This window comes from Thalassophryne amazonica, chromosome 3 (assembly GCF_902500255.1).
Source record: "Thalassophryne amazonica chromosome 3, fThaAma1.1, whole genome shotgun sequence".
NCBI classification, from domain to species: domain Eukaryota; kingdom Metazoa; phylum Chordata; class Actinopteri; order Batrachoidiformes; family Batrachoididae; genus Thalassophryne; species Thalassophryne amazonica.
The window spans coordinates 126962333-126981666 of record NC_047105.1 but is presented as its reverse complement, the minus strand read 5'-3'; the positions used below and the strand labels follow the sequence as shown (position 1 = coordinate 126981666).

Sequence of the window (19334 nt, the reverse complement as noted above, 5' to 3'; positions counted from 1 at the left end):
CTCTAGGCTGGACTATTGTAATTCATTATTATCAGGTTGTCCTAAAAGTTCCCTAAAAAGCCTTCAGTTAATTCAAAATGCTGCAGCTAGAGTACTGACGGGGACTAGAAGGAGAGAGCATATCTCACCCATATTGGCCTCTCTTCATTGGCTTCCTGTTAATTCTAGAATAGAATTTAAAATTCTTCTTCTTACTTATAAGGTTTTGAATAATCAGGTCCCATCTTATCTTAGGGACCTCGTAGTACCATATCACCCCAATAGAGCGCTTCGCTCTCAGACTGCAGGCTTACTTGTAGTTCCTAGGGTTTGTAAGAGTAGAATGGGAGGCAGAGCCTTCAGCTTTCAGGCTCCTCTCCTGTGGAACCAGCTCCCAATTCGGATCAGGGAGACAGACACCCTCTCTACTTTTAAGATTAGGCTTAAAACTTTCCTTTTTGCTAAAGCTTATAGTTAGGGCTGGATCAGGTGACCCTGAACCATCCCTTAGTTATGCTGCTATAGACGTAGACTGCTGGGGGGTTCCCATGATGCACTGTTTCTTTCTCTTTTTGCTCTGTATGCACCACTCTGCATTTAATCATTAGTGATCGATCTCTGCTCCCCTCCACAGCATGTCTTTTTCCTGGTTCTCTCCCTCAGCCCCAACCAGTCCCAGCAGAAGACTGCCCCTCCCTGAGCCTGGTTCTGCTGGAGGTTTCTTCCTGTTAAAAGGGAGTTTTTCCTTCCCACTGTAGCCAAGTGCTTGCTCACAGGGGGTCGTTTTGACCGTTGGGGTTTTACATAATTATTGTATGGCCTTGCCTTACAATATAAAGCGCCTTGGGGCAACTGTTTGTTGTGATTTGGCGCTATATAAAAAAAATTGATTGATTGATTGATTGATTAGGGACAGCAGGAACTGTCACTGCATCCTTAGGCTGTAGATTCAGAAGCAAGGACTTAATCTGAGCAAACTCAAAAGTCAACGTTTCGACCTTTTCAGCCAAAGCATGGTCATGAGTAACCTTCTTAGCAGAAGGGGCTCCTGCATGTGGGTGTTTACGGTGCTTTGGGTCCTTCCTGGGGCTGGAGGCCAAAGTCGCACTAGATAATCCACTTTCCAATGCCGCAAGTCTAGCAGATCTCTCTGCCAGTGGCATGCTGGCACAATTAAGGCAGGCATCGCCAGTCAGGGCTTCCCTCAGGTGTCCGATCCTAAGACAGGAGGGGCAAAACATATGTCCATCATCTGGGCTCAAGGGAGCCAAACAGGTACTACAGCCATGCAACAAAGGCCCTGTCAACATTGTGGACTGCGTGCAGATGGCTAACGCAAGCCCTGATGGTTACAAATGGAAAGACAAGGCGTGAATCACACGCAGTGTAAATAGTAACACGAGGCACGGAACGTGAAGCACTCACAGCCGTCGGCTTGACACGAGGCACGGAGCGTGAAGCACTCACAGCCGTCGGCTTGACACGAGGCACGGAGCGTGAAGCACTCACAGCCGCAGACTCGACACGAGGCATGAAGCACTCACAGCCGTCGGCTTGACACGAGGCACGGAGCGTGAAGCACTCACAGTGTAAAAGCTAATACAAGGCCCGGGGGCACGGCCGAAAAAACTCACAGCCCAAGTGCTAAGTCACTTAGAGCAACGACGACAACACTAGCTGCTAGCGAACCTGTTAAACTTAGCAAATGGCAGCAGTGCAGACAAAGTACTTCAAGGAGTGGAAAACACTCACGGCAAGCCCAACACAGTACTCTATACTGGTTCTGATACACACACTACCACGTAGTTAACGGGGTTAGCGACAAACAACACAGCTAATGTGCACAGAGGAAAATATCCAGCAGGGCAGCGGCAAGGCGCGCACCCGGCGTTTAGGAAGGTGTACTCACGACAGGCGTCAAAGAATACAAAAAACGGTGAAGCCGTGTTTCGCAGCCTCTGGAGGACGTGTGCAGTGCACGTAGCTTCAACCAAAGGTGGGTTGCGAGGCTACAAGCGAGAGCGGCAATCGCAGCTAAATGCGTTCTCAACCTCTAAGAATGCGAGAATGTAGAAAAGAAGCGAGCGCTGGGTGCGTCTGGTATATAAAGACAACCAGTGACGTCACCCAGGTCACATTCAATGGTGTGACTTTGTTGGTATATATTCTCGACCTCTGTGCTGCGCACATGTAGTTATCCAGGTGCTAAAGCACTGCCCTCTGGCGGTCAGGAGGAATGAAATAGAACTAGTTTTTAATTGTTACTGCCGTAACTGTAAGAAAAGTCTCCAGTTTAAATAACTTAGATTTATTTTTTTTAACTATAAAGTAATCAAAGAAAATAGCACAGTGCTTTTTTATATTTCTTTATATTTTAAGAAATGTGTCTTGTCCCACATCAGAAATTTAAACATTTGCTGAATGAATGAATCTACGATTACTACATGTAAACATTACTTGTCATGCTATTTAATTTGTCTAAATATAAAGTTTTCTAATGTAAGAAGTTATTTGTTTTAACTTCAAACTGGACAGTAATCAGAAATTAATCTTGAAGTAAAAACACATTTGTAAGGATTTTAAGGTGACCAAGAATTTGAAAACAGAGATTATCAATAGCTACAAAGCTCCTGCCAAAACTAGGAAAACTCAGAAGTGAGTGTAGTTTTCTGAACCACAATGTATATTTTTTGGATTAAAGGCCAGTAGCACAATACAAGTTGTGTGAAAAGACTGGGGTAGAAAAATTGACCTGACCCAACAAAAAAAATATTTTTTGGAGCTTTTATTGGTGGATAAATAGACCAGAAAATGCACCAGGAGGCATTTGTCATCTCTTTAGTTTTTTGTCATTTTTGTCAAAAATTTAAGCTTTTTTTTTTTCTTTTTTTTTTCATGGCCCACTTTCATCACTGACTGTGGAAATTTTCCTTGGTAACTTGGTAGCACTAACAGAGGTGTAAAACTCTGGCTTCAGTGTTTTAATTATTGAGATCACCTAAAACAGGTGATCTCAATAATTAGCTCATCCACCTATCTGAAGAATTGAACTTATTACAGTCAGCTGTTTTTTAGGAAGACGGAACAAATATGTGGTTGGACTTATACTTTCTGAAGCCAGAGTTTTACACCTGTGGTCGGCTTTCCAACCACATGTGATATGTCGACTCAAATACTGTAAATGTGTGTGTGAGAGACAGAGAGAGAGAGAGAGAGAGAGGTCTTATCCCAGAAACAGTCTTTGTTAACAGAGCTATCTTTAGTTCATATCAGTCCACTTAGCCTTTAACAAAAGGTGACTCAAGTCCTTGAAACTCAAGTGGGTTCTTGTTGATGTTCATAACTGAAAATGTCTGCTCACACAAATATGTGGATCTAAAAAAAACTTCATTTTCTTTATCTATCTGTTCCTCTTTTTTTGGTTTTGAAGGCTTTTGATGTAAAGCAGCTCTTCTGCTACGTTCATGTCATTGTCAGAGCCTCAAAAAAATCAGTAACTGATTGGTGTCAGAAGAATCTGTGCTTTAAATTCACCTCCACCCCTCAGTTGTCTTTTTAATATCAGGTGATGTCTGTTTTAATGAGCCATATTGCAGCCCGAACAGTCCCCCCCAAAAAATTGGTCCTCCCTGCCTTCACTGCGCATGCGTCATTTCAGACCTCTGCCGCTTGTCTGAGATGAACTCTCTTCACTCAAAGCGATCAAATGGATTAATGGGATTATTATCCATCAGATATAGGTAAAAGGTAAAACCTCTTAAATCATTCTGAAGTAAGTTTTAAGCAGAAACGAGGCGAAATTCGGTGACCCTTTGAAATGACCAGTGGTGGGCACAGCTAACCAAAAAGTTAGGATCTCAGATATCTTATGTACCTGAACACTGCGTATGGAAAACAGGGTTACTTCTACTTCAATTTAAAGAAAAGAGTTCCTTTAGACATTCAAGTGATAACAAAATAAGGCATATTCACAATTTTTCCAACAACATCTTATATATATATTACTCTGGACAAAGAGGATAAACGGTGTTAAGGACAATAAACAGGACGTTAAAGTGGAAACTTCACTTTCCCCTGGAACAACATGAACAGGAAGCGATTGCAGCTCACAGCAACTCCCATTGAAAATAACGGAGAAATGACCTGAGCTTCTGCCATTTTTACATAAAAAAAAACGCAGTAACAATGTCTAAAACCCAGTTAATATATCCAGGAAAGTTTTAGGCACAATATACAAAGAGATTTATGTTGCGATGTTAATGCTGTTGTTCATGTGCAACAGTTTAAGTACAGCGTGATCAGAGCATCTCAATGCAGTTCTCAATGTTAATGGTAGCGTGCCTTTTTTTTTTTTTTTTTTTTTGTGGACCCAGAAGTTGAAAATCACATGATGCGTTACATCACACTTAACAACCGGATTGAGCCAGCGCTTCTTTCTCAGATCAGCCTTCTCTCAGCAAAACAGACCTAGTGACCAGAGAGAAAAGAAGAAAAAAAATGTATTTTTCACACCATACAGACTTGCATGCTATCACGGGAGACATGCACAGGCAGACAGTTTTGACATATGGTTAAAATTTTAAACAAACTAATTCTAAACAAGTTATTGAAATTAATGTCACCTCTGTCATTTTACAAACTTAAATATCAGCTACATGTTTTTGTTTTAAAGTATTGCACTAATTTTGAAGGTTTTAGTATTTAAAGACACACATGCCACAATGGATTATGGGGAAATTAGTTTCCTGACATCAGGGGCAGTTGGTTGGTAACCCACAAGTAACTGTAACGTGTGTGTGTGTGTGTGTGTGTGTGTGTGTGTGTGTGTGTGTGTGTGTGTGTGTGTGTGTGTGTGTGTGTGTGTGTGTGTGTGTGTGTGTGTGTGTGTGTGTGTGTGTGTGTGTGTGTTGGTGACAAATAAATCTGTATTTGTAAATATGTCATTTTTAATTTAAAAAAAAAGGCAATTTGAAAACTGAAAATTCTGTTTAAGCGATTCAGCACTTAAGCGAATGCGCTGGGAGGGGCCCACATTGGTCCGCAAAAAAACTTGTGCAGCCATTTTTTTCCTCCCTCTCCCTTTCTTTCTGGTAGCCAGCTCTCCTCTGCTGGTAGAGGCTTGAGCACTGCCACTCATACCTGGCTGTCTGTTACAAAGCATGTAACAGGCAGACACTAAAATGTATGATTTCAGATTTTTAAATTAAGCTTTTTTCACTGTGCCCATAAAAATATGTTAGCGGTCTTGAAGTTATCGGAACAAAATTTATCAGAAGCTAAGTGGTCCTCTAATGGTTTTCAAAGTCATCTGAAAAGCCAGTCTGCTAACGAAAACATTAGCTTCGATAATTAGCGGTAAGCGGATTAGCTGAGCTGTGCCCACCACTGGAAATGATCGACGAGCAGTGAATGCATCAGCTAGCAGCTCATGTAGCTGCAGCGCTCTGATCGCTGCCTCTGTCTTTTATTATGAAATAATGCTGAATTTATGTGGAAATGATTGTTATACAAAAGCTTCAGATATCTGTCTCTGAGATAGATGATGACTGGAGTGCAGTTTTAAGCAGAAACAAGGTGATAATCAGTGAACCGTGGCTGATGACACGTGCAGTGAAGACAGGGCGAGTCGATGTTTAGGGGGGACCGTTTGGTCGGTGTCCCGGCATTAAAAACACATCTCCAAAAACACTTCTTTCACCTAGAGGTCTTAAAATGGTCTTGTTATTCCTGCAGTACGTTGTAAATAATGTGTAACTGTGAATATGGAGTAAGGACGCTTTCAGAAAAGATGTGCGCCTAAAAGTAATGATGCGTGCATGTTTGTCTGTTGTTGTGCATGAGTGACAATTTTGTAATTTCTTTAAAATGTTATTTCATACAAAGATATGTAGCGTGTATTTTGTCTGAGAATGTAATGAAATTAGTTACACATTTTAAAAATACAAATATGAAGTGTGCTTTTACGCTTGTGGTTTCTTTATTATCAATACAAATCAAAGTCTGTGACTGTCAGTAATGTGTCACGGGGTCACAGGCATTATGTACAGAGTAGAAGATACATTAATTCCACATACTGTGCATGCATTCATCTCGTGCAACCATTCAACTTTGTGGTGGCAGGATGGCTAATGCAAGAAATACCACCGGTGTGTTCTCTCTCTATCTTGCTCTCTTTTATCCTGAGGACCACAGTGGAAACAGGTTTCTATGCTTTATTCTATTCTCAGCAATTCAACAAAGTGCTGAACACAGCTGCAGATGAAGATTAAACAAAGATCCCCATATCCCAAAATGAAACCAATTAAAAACACAAAAGAATTGAAGTACATCAAGCAGAAATTATGTAAAGATTAAAAACCAGAAAAGTAATTACAGGCAATAAAAAATATGTTTTAAAATAGTCTTGAACCCACATTTCAAATGCCAACAGGCACCCTGTTCCACAAGATACAAGCAGGGCAAGAAAAGGTTCTGAAGACTGCTGACTTATTTTTAACCACTGGGACGAGGAGGCACATAAGGCTGAACACATTCAGCAAGATATTTGAGTTTATGACCATTTAGAGCCTTATATGTCAGCAACAAAACACTGAAATCTGCTCTTCGAGTCACATATGGAGCGAGTGAAGGGAAACCAGAACGGTTGTGATCAAGTCTCTCGTTTTCATCAAAACTCGAGCAGCATCCTATAGTATTTTGTGACAATCCAGAATATAAAGCATTACAATAGGCACTTGTGGAAGACAAAGATGTTAATTAAAATTTGTGAAATTTAAAACAAATTCTGATGTACATTTCCACTTTATCAGTTCCATCAGTGCAATAACTGAGATGAACTCTAGTAATACTGTGAGAAATCTTGGAGTCATTTTTGATCAGGATATGTCATTCAAAGCGCATATTAAACAAATATGTAAGACTGCTTTTTTGCATTTACGCAATATCTCTAAAATTAGAAAGGTCTTGTCTCAAAGTGATGCTGAAAAACTAATTCATGCATTTATTTCCTCTAGGCTGGACTATTGTAATTCATTATTATCAGGTTGTCCTAAAAGTTCCCTGAAAAGCCTTCAGTTAATTCAAAATGCTGCAGCTAGAGTACTGACGAGGACTAGAAGGAGAGAGCATATCTCACCCATATTGGCCTCTCTTCATTGGCTTCCTGTTAATTCTAGAATAGAATTTAAAATTCTTCTTCTTACTTATAAGGTTTTGAATAATCAGGTCCCATCTTATCTTAGGGACCTCATAGAACCATATCACCCCAATAGAGCGCTTCGCTCTCAGACTGCAGGCTTACTTGTAGTTCCTAGGGTTTGTAAGAGTAGAATGGGAGGCAGAGCCTTCAGCTTTCAGGCTCCTCTCCTGTGGAACCAGCTCCCAATTCGGATCAGGGAGACAGACACCCTCTCTACTTTTAAGATTAGGCTTAAAACTTTCCTTTTTGCTAAAGCTTATAGTTAGGGCTGGATCGGGTGACCCTGAACCATCCTTTAGTTATGCTGCTATAGACTTAGACTGCTGGGGGGTTCCCATGATGCACTGAGTGTTTCTTTCTCTTTTTGCTCTGTATGCACCACTCTGCATTTTATCATTAGTGATTGATCTCTGCTCCCCTCCACAGCATGTCTTTTTCCTGGTTCTCTCCCTCAGCCCCAACCAGTCCCAGCAGAAGACTGCCCCTCCCTGAGCCTGGTTCTGCTGGAGGTTTCTTCCTGTTAAAAGGGAGTTTTTCCTTCCCACTGTTGCCAAGTGCTTGCTCACAAAGGGTCGTTTTGACCATTGGGGTTTTTACGTAATTATTGTATGGCCTTGCCTTACAATATAAAGCGCCTTGGGGCAACTGTTTGTTGTGATTTGGCGCTATATAAATAAAATTGATTGATTGATAATGTACTGTCATCAGGTCAAACTCACCACTCTGTCAGTGAGTGGTGTTCTAACATTTATTTCTAATTTGTTTCTTTACAGATATGCAGCCATTGTTGATGAAAGAAGAAACTCTCCCTGAATACCAGGAATGGAATCTGAGTCAGAAGGGAGAGCAGCTTCAGCAGCTGGAGGAGGCAGATTTCACCAAGTTTGGTTTCACTGTCATCCCTGTGAAGAGTGAAAATGATGAAAAACCAGTCATCACAGCTTCATCAAAGCCAAAGTGATGAGAGCACAGAGCCTGAGCCTGTAGCCAGCAGGTCATTTGTACACAGAACACTGACAACAGAAGCTGATGGAGAGGACGATGGAGGACCACAGCCAGCCAGCAACTTGCGTCTACACAGTCATTTACAACCAGATACCAGTGGCAGGAGTTCAGACAGTTCTGGAAATGAGACTGATGACCGTTATGACTGGAAAGAGACCAGAGAACTTAGATCACATTTTAACTGTCAAAAAAATATCAATATCGTTAGTTCAAGCAATTGCAACATTGCTGAGAAACAATTTGTTTATTCTAAAGCATCTGGACACATGAACAACCCAGAGCAACACAAGGGGAGGCAAACAAGCAGAAAACCATTTAGCTGTTGTGATCAGGTTAAAAGATGGAAACAAAAAGACACTCTGATCAAAGGCATGATAATTCAGACAGGACAAAAACAATTTGTCTGTTCTGAATGTGGTCGTAGATTTGGACAAAACAGCGTCCTAAAAAGGCACATGGTTGTTCATACAGGACACAAACAATTTGGCTGTTCTGAATGTGGTCAAAGATTTGGACAAAAGAACAACCTGAAAAGACACATGGCCCGCTCTTGTCCCTGTGAATGGACTGACTCCTCGGCCCCTGGATTTTTCTCCGCTCTTCTACTGACTACAAGACATGCAGCCGTTGTTGGTGATTAAAGAAGAAACTCTCCCTGAACACCAGGAATGGAATCTGAGTGTTGACCAGGAGGACATTAAAGAAGAAGAGAAGCTGTGGATAAGTCAGCAGGGAGAGCAGCTTCAGCAGGTGGAGGAGGCAGATCTCACCAAGTTTAGTTTCATTGCCGTCCCTGTGAAGAGTGAAAATGATGATGATAAACCAGAGTCATCACAGCTTCATCAAAGCTGAAGTGATGAGAGCACAGAGGCTGAGCCTGCAGCCAGCAGCTCATCTGTACACAGAACACTGACAGCAGAAGCTGATGGAGAGGACGATGGATGACCACAACCAGCCAGCAACTCAGGTCCAAACAGTCATTTACAACCAGATACCAGTGGCAGGAGTTCAGACAGTGATGACAAAAGCTCGAAATATGGAAAAGCATCTGGTCACATTAACAACTCAGAGCAACAAAAGGAGCAGCAAGCAAGAAGAAAACCATTTAGCTGTTCTGATCGGCGAAAACGACTGAAACAGAAGGACACTCTGAAGCCACAAAGGACAAACCATACAGGACAACTCTCCTGTGGAAGCACTCAGCTGGATAATCCACCAGATCAGCATAGTTCTGATCTGCAACAACAGCAGATCAACAACAGCATCAATGGGCCAAAAGAAACCAACGAAACTACGCCACAGTAAATTGGACCATTGAAGAGAAGAAAAAGATATTTCACTGCTTCACTTACTCAAGGCATGAGAAGTGGGGCAGAAAGAAAAAGGCAGTATTTGAGGAGTGCATAAAAGAAGCAGACTTACCATCAGAAAAAAAAGAAGCCACCACAACTGCAAAACTGCAGTTGATTGCCTCTCAAATCACAAAATATCTGACAGCAGAGGAAATACAAAAAATAAAGGAAGATGCCCAAAAAGAAGCGATAAAGGATCATCAATTGATGGAAAAAGGGAAACAACTTGAGTTTGAAGGAGTCACTGGAAGAGGGAGGAAGAGTGGATACTGCTGTGGGCAATGGAGTATGCCAAAATAAAATACACCAACAGCCAGAGAGAAAGATGTGGAGAATGGCAAAGAATATTCCACCACCACTGCCCAAGTAAGAAAGGCATCCCAAGAAAGCAACTCACCACCCAAAGACACAACTTTATCGCACAAAAACATTTCCCGGATGCTGAAATACAAGTGATACAACAGGAGGTTGGGCAAATGATCAGAGACGGCATCTTCCCTCTGACACAACCCATTGCACCACCAAGAAATGACTGTCCTCAAAAAACATACATCCTACAAAGAACACCAGACCAAGCCAGCCTCTCACACCAAAGAAAAAGTAGGAGTCAAATACAACCCCACCAAAAAAGAATCAGGCACTACCCCACCAAAAAACGAGCCATTCACTGCTCCCCGAAAAAACGAGCCGTTCACCAGCTCATCTACAAAACAATATACAGGTGCACACAGACCCAGAACAGCAGGAACTAGAAAAGGAATTGGCAAATATGATTGACGAAACAAGAAAAATGGACACGAAAGAACGTCCAAAACTGACTAAATTGAAGGAAAATTAAAAAATACAAAACTATCCTGAAAAAAGTTAACCTGGGACTGGCTAAACTGGTCCCAGAAGGAACCACATTGACAGAGTTAAACTCTGTAAGTTATGGAGCAGCATGGTACATACAAAGTAAATTAGCCCCACAAGATTTGGAGAGAAAAGGAACCACAATTAAGAAAAAGAATACCGTGGCACAATGGAAAAAGAAATTTAGAACAAAAAATCAACCGCTTAAGAGCAGAGATCTCCCAAATGGCCACATTTTTGGGAAGCTAAAACCACAAAAAGAATCTTCTTAAAAAAGTAAATCACATTAAAAGAAAATACAATGTTGAAGATAAACAGCTGGGTGGGAGGCTGGCTGAACATCAAGCCTTAGTAAAAGCTTTCGCAGTACAAATTAGGAACAAAGACAAGAAAATACAAGCAAAACAGATAAACAAAGAATTTGCAAAAAACTCCATACTAGTGTACAGGAAGTTGGCAAATGACACAATAGAAGAACAACAGCCAGAGAGAAGAAATTGAACAATTCTGGAGACCACTCTTTGAAGACCCAAACCAACACCAAGAGGCTGAGTGGATTGAAAAAATAAAACAGAAAAACAAAGACAAACAACAAGTGCCAGCAACTGTAATCACTAAATAGGAAATCAGAAAGAAAATGAGTGAATACAGTAACTTCAAGGCACGTGGCATCAACAAAATGAAAAAAAGACTGACAGCATTGCACCACCATTATGTCGTGCTTTCACAAAAATATTGAACGAAGAGGACACACCAGACTGGCTAATGACTGGGAACACATGCCTACTTCCAAAGACCAAGGAAACACAGCTTCCCAACAAGTACAGATCCATCTGCTGCCTAACAACAACGTACAAATGGCTGACAGGAATCAGAGCTGATGCCATTTATGAACATCTTGACACTGGTGGCTATATCAGCTAAAGACCAGTTACTGATAGACAAATCTATCCTGGAGGATTGCAAAAAAAGGAGGAGGAACCTCAGCATGGCTTGAATTGACTACCAAAAGGCATTTGACAGCGTACCACACTCCTGGACCATGAGGTGCTTAGAACTCTACAAAATCAATGAGGAAATAAGATCTTTCCTGAGAGCACAAATGAACAAGTGGAACACCACTGTAACAAATAGCCAATTTGTTACTAAGTGACTTCATACGTACTTGCACATTTACTCTGTTCACTAAGCACTTCAGCAATGGACTGCACTCAGCACTTGAACAACTTTTTGGACATTTGAATAATTTGCACACGATTGGTTTTAAAGAAATATAAATTTTAGTGAATAATGTCTTTCTTTCATCCATTGTTTAGATTTGGAGGCAGTGGGCCCTAGAGGAGAGAGGGAGACATTAGGTCACCAATCAATTGTAATTGGGAAGTGCAAAAATGTTGTGCAGTATGTTTTAGGTTGTTTGTGTTTGGTGTATGTGTTGATGTGTATTGGCAAAGAGGTCCCACCAGAAACACATCCCCATGATAAAGGTTCCCACTCAGACCAGGGCAGGAGAATGTGAGGGGGGGGAGACAGGTTAAGGCGTTTATTGGCTTATGGATTTTAGTTAGCAGGGGTGTTTGGTTTCAGGGTTTTATGTACAGAGATGGTGTGCTTTTAAATGGTTTTGGTTTAGTTAAAGTTATGCATGTTTTTCAAACAGGTTTTGTGAGTTAGTTTTTTTTTTGTTTTTGTTTTTTTTTCAGTTCTTACCTTGTTAGATTCTAATGGTTCAACCCAATCAGCCAGACCAGATAAAAAGGCGCCTAGAAGATCACTCTGGTGGGCTGCTGGGAAAAAGACTACTTCACCCACCTCTCTGGGCACTTTGTACTTTATGCACTTTCTTTTTTTGGAAAAAACAAATATAGTAAAAATTAAAATTGTGGACCACGCCATCTTGCCTCTGCCTCACCTATATTCGATCGCTAACGGCCAGATGGCTTCACAACCACCATCACCCTCAATCACACAGAGGGACAAAACAATCCCAGACGTACGAGTTCAAAGAGGGATATTTCAGGGAGACAGCCTTTCGCCTCTTTTATTCTGCTTAATCATGGACCCGCTCAGCAAAACCCTGAAGGAGCATGACACCGGGTATGACTTAAGTAGAGACAGAGGAAGGAAAAACCAAAAACTTGTGAACCATCTGCTGTTCATGGACGATTTGAAAATCTATGCCAACACAAAAAAGGGACTCAGTCAGCTCGTGGAAACTGTCCATAATTTCTCAAGACATTGGTATGGAATTTGGACTGGATAAATGCTCAAAATGCACAATCACAAAAGGTAAAAAGACAAAAACCGAAAACATACAATTGGATGGAAGGAGCTACATTGACGATCTGGCTGTAGACTTCACATACAGTAGTGTTCAGAATAATAGTAGTACTAGTATGTGACTAAAAAGATTAATCCAGGTTTTGAATATATTTCTTATTGTTACATGGGAAACAAGGTACCAGTAGATTCTCGCAAATCCAACAAGACCAAGCATTCATGATATGCACACTCTTAAGGCTATGAAATTGGGCTATTAGTAAAAAAAAGAAGAAAGGGGGTGTTCACAATAATATTAGCATCTGCTGTTGACGCTACAAACTCAAAACTATTATGTTCAAACTGCTTTTTTAGCAATCCTGTGAATCACTAAACTAGTATTTAGTTGTATAACCGCAGTTTTTCATGATTTCTTCACATCTGCGTGGCATTAATTTTGTTGGTTTGGAACCAAGATTTTGCTCATTTACTAGTGTGCTTGGGGTCATTGTCTTGTTGAAACACCCATTTCAAGGGCATGTCCTCTTCAGCATAAGGCAACATGACCTCTTCAAGTATTTTGACATATCCAAATTAATCCATGATACCTGGTATGCGATATATAGGCCCAACACCATAGTAGGAGAAACATGCCCATATCATGATGCTTGCACCACCATGCTTCACTGTCTTCACTGTGAGCTGTGGCTTGAATTCAGAGTTTGGGGGGTCATCTCACAAACTGTCTGCAGCCCTTGGACCCAAAAAGAACAATTTTACTCTCATCAGTCCACAAAATATTCCTCCATTTCTCTTTAGGCCAGTTGTGTTCTTTGGTAAATTGTAACCTCTTCTGCCCATGTCTTTTATTTAACAGAGGGACTTTGCAGGGGATTCTTGCAAAGAAATTAGCTTCACACAGGCGTCTTCTGTCACAGCACTTACAGGTAACTCCAGACTGTCTTTGTTCATCCTGGAGCTGATCAATGGATAAGCCTTTGCCTTTCTGGTTATTCTTCTGTAACCGCAGGACCTTTGTGGCCGGGACGGTGGTGGGATCGAACCCACGCGGCTCGCACTAAAGACCATTCCTCTGCCAGGTCAGCCAAAGGGGAAATCCCTGTTAGTCAAGCTAGCGGGAACGTCTTTTCAATCAGGACCCAGGACCTTCATCCCGCTACACTTCTATCCATTTTGATGGTTGTTTTCCATTTTCTTCCATGCATCTCTGGGTTTTTTTTGTCCATTTTACGCATTGGAGATCATTGTAGATGAACAGCCTATAATTTTTTGCACCTGCGTATAAGTTTTTCCCTCTCCAATCAACTTTTTAATCAAACTACGCTGTTCTTCTGAACAGTGTCTTGAACGTCTCATTTCCTTCAGGCTTTCAAAGAGAAAAGCATGTTCAACGGGTGCTGGCTTCATCCTTAAATAGGGGACACCTGATTCACACCTGTTTGTTCCACAAAATTGATGAACTCACTGACTGAATGCCACACTAATACTGTGAACACCCCCTTTTCTACTTTTTTTTTTTTTTTTTTACTAATAGCCCAATTTCATAGCCTTAAGAGTGTGCATATCATGAATGCTTGGTCTTGTTGGATTTGTGAGAATCTACCAACTCTACTGGTACCTTGTTTCCCATGTAACAGTAAGAAATATACTCAAAACCTGGATTAATCTTTTAAGTCACATAGCACTACTATATTATTCTGAACACTGCTGTACAAATACTTGGGAATTGACCAGAATACTACAATCAAGCACAAGAAAATCTAAACCGCTTAAAAACGATCTGTAAAACAGAGTTGACACCAAAAAACAAGATCACAGCCATAAACCTGTTTGCAATACCAGTGGTGACCTATGGGTTTGGCATAGTAGACTGGCCACAGGGTGAGCTTAATAAGTTGGACACAAAAACAAGGAAGATGCTCACCCTCCACAAAGTCACATACAGAAATCAGTGCATGGACAGAATATACGAGGTCTGTCAATAAAGTAACGGTCCTTTTTATTTTTTCAAAAACTATATGGATTTCATTCATATGTTTTTACGTCAGACATGCTTGAACCCTCGTGCACATGCGTGAGTTTTTCCACGCCTGTCGGTGACGTCATTCACCTGTGAGCACGCCTTGGGAAGGAGTGGTCCCACCCCCTCGTCAGATTTTCATTGTCTGGAAATGGCGGAATGAAAAGGACTTTTTTTCCATCTGAATTTTTTCAGAAGCTGTTAGAGACTGGCACCTGGAAACCATTCATCTGGCTTTCGGTGAAAATTTTACGGGCTTCACAGAGAATAAGGTCTGTTAGTACAGCTTTAAGGACGCTCGGCGCGCCACGCTCCGAGCTGCAATGACGCGGCACAATCCACCGGACCATTTCTAAACGGCTGGCTCTGTGGATACGAGACCGTCGTGTGCTCTCTCTGGTTATCACAAGAGCTGGACATCAGCCATTTTCCGGCAGATTTCACTTTTAACAAGAGATTTTGTCATGGAAAGCCGCACGGAGGCTTCGCGCGTCACGACCGATTCGCTTTGGAAGCGAGACAAAGGAACACCTCCGTTTCGGCGTGTCAGAGGACAAGTTTGGACATGTCCAGCTCTCCACAATTTCACTGATACTTACTGGACTAGTAAGCACTGAAAGCCGAGATAGACAAACAAAATGTCAGTCAAGAAAATCGTAACTTATTAAAATGAACCTCAACTTCCAGCAAAAATATTTTTACTAACTTTCTGTCCCCTGATACAGTTGACGCTCTGCTGTAAACATTTCAGCTGGAACTTCAGGTTTCATTCAAAAGTCTGTTTACACAATAGTGTAAACACTAAAATTGCTCTTATAAAATTTACAGCCATTGGTAAAGATTTTTATTTCTGGTATGTCATCATTTTCCTCTCCTGCATAGTGCGGGGAAATAGTTGGGAGAAAAAATCCCGGGTGAGCTCTGGTTATTAACTAGGTCCGGTTCATGATGTCTGCTGTACCTGTAAGGTCAGAGGTCAAACCATCAGTGGTGACAGTCGGTGGAGGAGGAACGAGGAGTGTCTTAAAGGTGAACATTTTTCCTGAATCAGCAGCGTTTCTGATTCTGTCAAAGACAATTTGGCAGCAGAAATGCTCAAAGATCAACATGACAGAAGAGACGGACATGAACTGAGGAAAACGGGGTTCCAGATTTACAACGCTGCTGTTCAGCTGCTCTGATCCAGGTTTCTGACAGATTCAGTCAGCTGGATGTTGGCTCCTCCTCCTCTGCATAGACAGACACACCCACCATCATGTGTCAGCTGTGTTCTGTGGTCATTCCGTAAAGGAACTCTCATTCCCCTATTCGCCCGGCAAGAAGTGTGAGACGTTTTCACTTTGATGCTGCGCCACGCTGTTTTTGTTGTATGTATGATGAAATCGATTAGTGTACTGTACAGAAGACATCTTCAAAATAATAATTTAAAAAAATCATAAAAATCGGACAAATATTAAAGGAGTTATGACATCTTAAATGCAGTACATTTGTTTCTATAAGTAGTTCCAAGTATGAGTTATGGACACGGCCGCCGTGTGAATAGGGTCGGCTTTCTGTAAAACACTCCTGCATTACATTGATGCGTCTCTGACATTAAAATGTTATCAATCAAGCCTCTGTGGGAGCTGCTCACCTTTGACCTTTACATTGTATTAGAAAAATCAATATATCAAAAAGAAATTCTTGGTGTTCGGGTTCAGCAGTGGTCAGTTGCAATGGCAGAAAAGCAGCTGATCCTTTAAATGTATCCATGATCCATTTAAAGTTTGTTACATCTTACAAATTAATTCATGGACAAAAAGGAAATTATTTATTTAAACTTGGATGATCTGTAAAATGTGTTGCCAGAGTCACGTTTCAGTTTTACGGAAGCGTATTGCATCGAAGGGATCACTGTTATTGTTTACTTACGCCTTTCCCGCACATGCGCACACAGACAGGAGGCAGAAAACTCCAGACTCCAAGCAGATGCACTGAGAAAACATACGGGAAGATGACTTCAGACTACATGTCAGCTCTTGATCCCGACGATTGAAAGCGAGATTGTGAGAAAATCGTGGAGACGACGACCATGAAGGATTTCATGTTTTTGGAGGCATATAATTATTTTATCAGTGAGGGATCGCCGTTATCAGCCTGTTGCTGCAGACGATGTCTGTCTGTGATCTTTCTGCTGTCTGGTTCTGTCTGTATGGGCTGAGTGCAGCAGCAGGACATCCTCTGAAGTTGAGGAACTTTTTAAACGCGGTCCAAAAAACACACTTGTGCACAGTCCGGCCGGTGTCCGCATCGTGCATCAGGCTGCAGTTCACCTGTGTTACAGAGTCATTAAATGCTGTTGTGTGTGCGTCCATGGTTGAAAAATGATGGAGAAAAAACAACGAACCAAATGTTTCTCTTTGAACAATTAAAAAACGCCACCATTAGGAGGTGGCAGCTTTAATTATAGGCCATGGCTATTCGCACTGCCGCCGTGTCCATAACTCTCTTTTGGCTATTCGCCTGGCAAGACCCTGGTGGTGAAGTCGGGAACTAAAATGTCTCATCATTTTATACTAAGGAAGTTTCAAACCAAAAAAACTAGAACTTTTAAGATTAGGCTTAAAACTTTCCTTTTTGCTAAAGCTTATAGTTAGGGCTGGATCAGGTGACCCTGAACCATCCTTTAGTTATGTTGCTATAGCCTTAGACTGCTGGGGGGTTCCCATGATGCACTGAGTGTTTCTTTCTCTTTTTGCTCTGTATGCACCACTCTGTATTTAATCATTAGTGATTGATCTCTGCTCCCCTCCACAGCATGTCTTTTTCCTGATTCTCTCCCCTCAGCCCCAACCAGTCCCAGCAGAAGACTGCCCCTCCCTGAGCCTGGTTCTGCTGGAGGTTTCTTCCTGTTAAAGGGAGTTTTTCCTTCCCACTGTCTCCAAGTGCTTGCTCACAGGGGGTCGTTTTGACCGTTGGGGTTTTTCTGTAATTATTGTATGGCTTTTGCCTTACAATATAAAGCGCCTTGGGGCAACTGTTTGTTGTGATTTGGTGCTATTTAAATAAATTTGATTTGAGATATATATATATATGTGTGTGTGTGTGTGAGTGTACATAGCATTATGTACATTACATAGCACTAATCCTGGAAAGAGGATTTTACAGGACTGATGGGAACATCAGCAAACTGATTAATACATTTTAACAACCTTGAAAGCCACCAGACCAGCTAGAACTGAACCATGGGTTTTTGGAAAGTCACCTCTGCATTTCTTCCCGCTGGTTTTATTTCTTCTGCGGCTTATACTCATTTTGACGCCGGTGAATCCAACTTTACACTTTGTGTTCATCCGTTTGTCTGCAAAATCGCTCTTTTGCGCGTGTTAAACTGTTTGATTTCAAAATGAACCGAAAATCAGATCATTAGTTTACACCCCTCATAATAACTTCAATCAGAACTTATCACCTAAATGTGGAGCTGCACAGAGAAAACCAAAGGAAAAAAGAAAAAAATACAGAAGGGGAGGTTTGTTTTTAATGTGATGTGTTGGAACCATCTATGTCTATTGGAACACACTGGAACTCGTGCAGTGGCGGCTCCAGAGATATTTTTCTGCAGGCGCTTCATAACACCTTCAGAAAAATATGGGACAGATCTTCAACGGCAACGAGGCAGCCTATAGAGATGAAGTTGAAAAGCTAGTTGAATGGTGCACAGAAAATAATTTGACCCTGAATGTCAAGAAAACCAAAGAGATTATAGTTGACTTCAGGAAGCGCAAGGATGACCCCTCTCCCTTAACCATCAAAGGTGAGGTAGTAGAGAGGGTCTCTTTAAATTTCTGGGCACCTGGATCACTGAGGATCTTAAATGGGAAGTTAACACATCTGCTGTGCTCAAAAAGGTGCATCAGAGGCTTTATTGTCTACGAGCACTGAAGAAGAACAACCTGTCAGCTGAGCTGCTCAAGGCCTTTTATCACTGCTCCAGCGAGAGTGTTTTAACATATTGCATTACAGCATGGTTTGCAAACTGCTCTGAAAACAACAAGAAATCTATCAGACGAGTCATAAGAACGGCAGAAAATATCATTGGTCTCCCTCTGCCCTCATTGGATGATGTTTTTAGGACTCACTGCCTCCGCTGAGCAAGCAGTATTCTGCAGGACGGAACACACCCCTCACACCACCTTTTTCTTTGCTTCCATCCGGTAGGCGTTATCGGGCCTTTAAAGCCCACGCCACAAGGCTGAAAAACAGCTTCTTTCCTAGAGCTATTACAGAACTGAACAGACACACCCAAGCTCCAGTTAGAACAATTGCATTATTCTAATTAAAACAAGGGAGGATGTGCAATAATTGTTTTTAACTATTTTTAATTTTAGGTATATTTATTACTGTTTTTAAGCTATTTAAGGGGTTTTATTAAGTTGGGTATTTTTACTGTTGATGTTTTAGAGGGATATGTGCAATATGGGATAAGTGTAATATGGGACACTGACAATGTGGGATCAGTGCAATCTCCTGATATTTTTTAACATTTATTGAAGTATGTGTATGGGTGAGTGTGTTTGAGGGTGATCATTGTTTTTGAGAATGCACAAGCAAATTTTGTTGTGTTGATTGCTGTGCAATGACAATAAAGGTGATTCTGATAACAGTACAA

General features: G+C 41.4%; 1 long non-coding RNA gene across 1 annotated transcript in view; it reads left to right on the top strand.

Annotated features, from left to right (window-relative positions):
- Positions 1-19334, top strand: part of LOC117507598 — a 103465-nt gene that overhangs the window by 64727 nt on the left and 19404 nt on the right. Inside the window, exon 2 of the long non-coding RNA XR_004559783.1 lies at positions 11916-11919. This is a non-coding gene — a long non-coding RNA (uncharacterized LOC117507598). The remainder of the gene's footprint in view (positions 1-11915; positions 11920-19334) is intronic.